The sequence below is a fragment of the Phyllostomus hastatus genome, unplaced genomic scaffold (assembly GCF_019186645.2).
Source record: "Phyllostomus hastatus isolate PE091 unplaced genomic scaffold, TTU_PhHast_1.1 phas_scaffold_345, whole genome shotgun sequence".
In the NCBI taxonomy this organism is placed as follows: Eukaryota; Metazoa; Chordata; class Mammalia; order Chiroptera; family Phyllostomidae; genus Phyllostomus; species Phyllostomus hastatus.
Window position 1 is genome coordinate 18,893,000 of NW_025334024.1, and position 6,000 is coordinate 18,898,999.

Here is a 6,000-nt window from a genome sequence, read left to right on the forward strand (position 1 = left end):
TGCCGTGGGGTAGAGGAAGACTGGGCCAGGAGGGGTCCAGATCGAGGTCTGAGTCACGGCTCTGGTGCTGAGTCTCCATGTGCTCTTGCTCGGGTCTCTCCTCTCTGAGCCCGACTCGCCTCCTCTGTGAGATGGGAATCGCTCCCCATTCCCAGGGATGACAGAGACACGAGGGGGAGCCGAGTTTATACAGTGCTCACATCTCGCTGTGTGTGTAGTGGGTTATCACGTGTCGTGACAAGAACTTAAATAGCTCTCTCGGCATTGTTTATCATCCCTAAGGAAACCGTTCAGAGCCTTACACCAGTGTGTGTGAGAGGCAGACTGAACCAGTATGCGTGTCTCCCTCGGAATGGGGCCTTCCCCTGGGGGTTCCTCCTCTCCCCGTCGCGGTTTGGGCAGCAGCTGCGTAGCCCTGTCTCTGTGTCTCATGAGCCGACTTCTACGGAGAGAACGCCCAGTGTGCGGGACGGACGCGGTCTCTGAGAGCGGGCACGTGGAGGGACAGTCTGGCAGGTGTAGGCACTGCCAGATCAGTGGCCCTATCAGTGATGAGGATGAGGACCCAACAAAGTGCAAGGTCCTGTGAGGGACACAACTCAGGAGGGTGACATGCTGCCTGATAGAAGTGGGGGGAGGCACACAGTTGGCACCACCCACAGCTGTGTGTCACTGTGAGGTCCGTGGACACCCCCACAGAGGCTGACCGGCTGGGGACGGGAGAAGGGTCATTGGGGAGTAGGGTGTGGGGCACCCACCCATATATTTGGGTGCCAGGCTGGAGTCCCCGGCACGAAGGGCACGGATGAGGCCACCAGGGTGTAAACGTGGCTGCCCACGGGGGAGCTTGGCTTCATCTGGAACAGCACCCACATGCAGGGCGGGCTCGGCGGCGTCGTGGCTTCGGGAACACAGCGACAGTATCGCCCCCTCATGGGTGCCTCTCCCTCAGAGCCTGCACCAGCAGAAGGCTGGGGATTGTGGTGGGCATGCACAGTCTTGCTCCCCTGGGTCGGTGGGCTTGGCAGGGTTCTGGGTTCCCCAGCGTAGTTGGAGGTTTCCACAGAGAATGCACGCGTGCAGGCCCCTCCCCGCAACATTACAAAGGGGCTCATTCCGGGCACAGTGGGCTCTGAGGTTGAGGAAACAACCCACTAAGTGGGTCATAGATGGACTCTGTAGGCTCCGTCTCTCGTCGCTTGGATGGTGTCTATTTCCATGAGAATGGCTCAGGGCACCGGCTGCTACTGTGTCTCCCCTGTCCTCGCTCTCCTCCTCCTTCCCGGGTCTCAGCTTGGAATGTCGTCTCATGTCCCCTGGAACCTGGGCATGTCCGCCTCCGGCCGCAGACCCGCATTCTGGCTCTCTCTCTCTCAAAGTCTTACCAGTGCAGGGGGTTTGGTGGGCATGTTCCCTTCTCTCCCACTGCTGCCCCTCTGTCCTGTACCCCCAAATATCAGTCTGATCATCATCCTGGTGGGGTGAACCCCCTTCCCCAGGCCTTCTCAGGACTCCACCTCTTCCTCCTCCTCACGTCAGACTGCCTGCATCGACACCCGGGGACGGGCCATGACCGCGAACGGTCCGCCTGCTCTTTCACGCTCACCGAGAGCGCACTGCAGCCGTGCTGTGCCCAGCGCTTCCCTCTGCGGGACACGCGGACAGAGCATTTGGTCTGCGAGAGCCGAGTGCAGTCCCGTGTCTTGTGGACCAGCAGAGGGGGGCGGTAGGTCTGCGTCAGCCTGGGGTGAGCGCCGCGAGGGGCGGGCCCCACCTGTGGCTGCTGGAGCCGGCCCCTGTCTCAGGGCTGTTCGGCACCTTCCCCTGACCGTCCACGCCCCCATCCGTGTCCACAGGCCCCCACGCAGCCCGATGCTGCAGAGAAGTCTCCATCTCTTGGCCCCTGTGCCTCCGTGGATGGTTCTTTGTGAGCCCTTAGCTCCTTCAGAATTGGAACAAAACGTTCTCCTGCTTTGGGAAGTTCCCCTTGGAACCATGCCCTGTACCCCACCCACCCTGCTCGTGTTCCTTCTTCCCCACCCTCCCTGTGGCCCCGGGGAACAGCCTGCCTGTGAATCCCCGAGCTGCACGGCCACGCTGTGCCACGCTCCGCTGGGAAGCTGCTCCCCTCCCTTTCCTTGAGTAATTCCTGCTCGTGTTGCACCACTGACCTCAGTGTCACCTTCCGGAGACAGACTGCTACAGAGAGAGCCTCTGCGTCCCTGCAATGCAGTGGGTGGGATGTTGGGATGGCCACTGTCTTAGTCTGCCGGGGTGCCCAGCCCCATATGAACCTGGGCCTCTCCCAGCTGTCACTTTTAGGGTCTCGCACAGAAGAGGCTGAGTGTGGCTTGTCTCTCTTCCAGAGCAGGGGCTGCTGTTGCTCCTCTCCGTAGCCCCAGGGTCCAGCACAGGGTTTTGTAGAAACTGAGTGCTCGAAGTCGAGGGAATGAATAGAGGAGGATGTCTAGGGTCTCCACCATCACTAGGAGAACTGCAGCCATTGGCTGAAAGCAGTGGGGCAGATGGGTTTATCTTTCTGATAATAGGGGAGTGGTCTGAATAGTAGCTTTGAGATTGTTCTTTCACTGCCTGCTTCTTAAATACGTGGGTGTCTGTGAGCAGGTGAGTGTGCATGTGTTGGACGGAGGTTCCTTGCCCTCCCAGTACCCTTGTGTTGCCACAGGCAACACACTGACAGCAGACTCCCGAGGGGTAGGTGTAGCCCTGGGTCAGCTGCTGGGGACGCCTGGGCGTCTGCTGCTGTTCTTGTCCAGTGGCTGTGGAGGAAAGGCCTGAACTGCAGCCGGGGCCCCCAGGTGACACAGACCGGGAGTGGATGATGGGTTTTTATCTTTCTTCTGAATAATTAAGAGCACCTTCCGTTTGTGGGGATTTGCTTTGAAGGGCTCACAATGTATTTAGTGGTTGAGTAGGCTGTATGCGCATGAGTTTAAAAGGTGAGACATACACCCACAGCCTCGAAGATCAAGTTTACACCTTAAGTAGCTGTGTTCCGAGCATGGCAGCTGTGTCATAGCACCATTTACTGAAGACCTGCCTTCCGGGCCCATTTGCACATGCGTACCACCTCACCCCTTCAGCAAGCCCTCAGTCTGGGGTGCAGGTGAGCAGACCGGGGTTTGCTGTGCTTCTGGAGGTCAGACATCCTCCCAGGACGGAGTCACTCAGACCAGGGCAGCTCAGAAAGCATAGAGGTGACGTGTGTCCTCCCTCTCTGAGCCGCAATGTTTTGCTTTTCTGTGAGTGGAATTAAAGCTGTGGGACTTGCCGTCTTACTGGGTGGTGGTGGGTGACAGTGCGTGTGCCGGGGCTGACAGGACGACGAGTTTCCGGTTTGCCCTGTGTGGTCCTAGGCACCTCCTTCCTCCCCTGCAGCGCGGTCACTGGCAGCGGGAGGTTTCTGTCTCAGAAGAAAAGGGGGAGTACAGGGGCTGGAGCAGGCCGACTCCAGAAGCCCCCAGTGTGGTTCCTGCAGCCTCCAGAGAGTAAGGGAGGCATCCTCCCCTTGCTGAGCCCAAATTAAAAGGGGGGCAGGAACCAGAAGTTACTCAAAGGGGCGAATAATCCCAAATGCCATGATGTGCAGAATTTACAGGTGAAATTGTGCTGCTAGGCATGTCCCACGGTGGTGGTTTTTTACATATCACTGATAAGGAAGAAAAGGAGGTAAATACACAGGGCTAGAAATGGTCATGTATTTTTGAAAAACAAAACAAACAACATAGGAGCTTGTGTTCAAGCTTGAGGGGTTTGTAGTGGAATGCCAGCCTGGACCATTCCTTGACCCCTGCGTGTGTGCTTGCTTACGGAAACGCAGGGCGTGTGCGTAAAGCCTGTCACAGCTTCAGTGGGGTACGACCTACTCCAGAAGGGGCTTCAGCGGGGGAACCCTCGGTGCCCGAGCAGCCATCCTGCATTTCAGTTCTGGACAGGAAGTAGCTGTGTGGTGGGCCGGGTGCGTGCGAACAAAACGGGATTCTACTAGGGCTGTTATTTTTCCTTCAAGAACGACTTCCTCTGTGTGGCAATAGGAAGCTTTCAGGAAGTGATTGTTTCTGGCACTGCTGGTGTTTGAGCGCCAGAATGAGCCTGCATTCAGTAATTTAGAGCAATTTTGTTTTCCAAGCTAATTAATGGAATGATTCTTGATGTCTGACAATGCGGTGCAGCACAGACACAGTGTGAGGCAGGTTTCCCCTTTGACTGAAGAGCGTTGGGCCCACCGCATTCCAACCTGGAGCCACCGCCGTGGCCACCGGAGGACGGAGTGAGCGGACTCAGGGTCGATGGGCTTCTCTGGGTCAGACAGTTCCCTAGGCAGGAGATAACCTAGACCCACACTCACCAAAGTCTAGTGTTCGTGGGAATAAGCTGAAGACCTTTTTAAAATATAAGAGCCAGTAGGGATGGGACGAGACCTCAGATCCTGCATGTGTAACCCTCTCACGTAAAACCCATGAACCCCATTTTCAGGTGAAGATGAGGCAGAAGGTGCTAGACACTACACCCTGCGAGAAACCTAAAAAAATAAATTTTGGAAACTTCAAGGAGAAACTAAGTAGTGGGGGGTGGTCCACGTACCTAGATACGAAAACACGTGAACCTGATTCAGGGATTTCATGATGGTCAATCAGTGGAGACCAATCAACAGAGGATACCAATGACAGTTTCCTCCCGAAGATATGACTCCTGAGGATGAATAGATGTCCCAGGGGTTACTTTACCTGGCCAGGCTGTGTGAAAACGACTCCAGTAATTAGATTTGCCTGTTCAATTTCTTTGATACCAGTGCAAATGCTCTGCTTTCAGCACACACGGCCCAAGCCACGTGCGGTTATACTTTGGGATGGAGAGACACAAAAGTGCTGTCTTTTGTTCTTATTAACGTGCCCTGTGGGACTTCTTAAAGAGGGTTGATATTTATTACGATGGTTTAAGAATACTGTCCCAAATAAACAATGAGAAAGTAAATGTAGGTGCCCTCCCTAATACATCAGATTTTGAAAAGGGGGATGTGAAACAAGGCACCATGGATGTAACAAACAAGAGACAGGATGTGGGCTGTGACCCGGAATCTGTCACTCACCTGCACGGTAGGCTTGGCTGGAGCGTCTCCATGTCATCGTCCCAGGGTGCTGGGAGGCATCACACAAAACAGAGTAGTGAGGGTGCCCTGCGTGATGGGTCCAGGTGGTGGCGTGACCACACCCCTTTCCGGAGAAGACCAGCTTTGGGCCAAAGGCTAAAGAAGTCCCAAGGGAGTACAGGCGCTCATTCCACTAAAAGGGTCCCGATTTGACATGTGTGGGTGACTCGGAGTGTCGGTGACCTTGAGCACTTCTCCATGCCATGCACTTTGATCTCCCCCATTGGGACCGATGGGGACTTGCCAGTATAAGCCCTGTAACCACGGTCGCATCATAGCACATACCGCCCTCCGAGGAGCTGGTGCGGTCGATGTCCTTGTCTCACCATCGTGTCCTTGCTCTTCCTTGCAGATGGTGACAGCAGAAGCCAGTCGATCCAGATCCCACTGTTAGAGGAGGAGGCAGAATTCACAACCAGGTCTTCTGACTCTCAACCCAACACTTAGTAGAGAAGAACATCTGTTATCTGCTTTAAAATGTTATGGAGACAGCTGAAATAATGTATGCTTAATACTTTGGAGGAAAATGTGAAGCAAATTAAAGATTGCACTTCAAGAGATGAGAAGGGCAAAAGTGTCATTTTGGGGGGTCTGCATTTTGGGGTCTGTGCTTGGATGATGCCTACAGTGTAAAGTAATGATTATGATGGACTCGGGCACGGGCCTTCCATGGAAGCAGGATTCCTGTTCTGTGTAATTACAGCCAGTTCTTTCGGCACCCACCGTCGTCTGTTCTCACCATGGCCCGGTACGGTCAGTGCTATTCATTCGTAGTTTTAATGTGGACAAGTTTTGATACAGAAAAGTTAAATGACTTGTCTAAAGATCGC

At 54.8% G+C, this 6,000-nt stretch overlaps 1 long non-coding RNA gene across 1 annotated transcript in view; it reads left to right on the top strand.

The window, feature by feature from the left end:
* LOC123806152 overlaps window positions 1-5,787 on the top strand; it is a 169,253-nt gene extending 163,466 nt beyond the window's left edge. Inside the window, exon 5 of the long non-coding RNA XR_006783429.1 lies at window positions 5,523-5,787. This is a non-coding gene — a long non-coding RNA (uncharacterized LOC123806152). The remainder of the gene's footprint in view (window positions 1-5,522) is intronic.
* The last annotated feature ends 213 nt before the right edge of the window (window positions 5,788-6,000 follow it).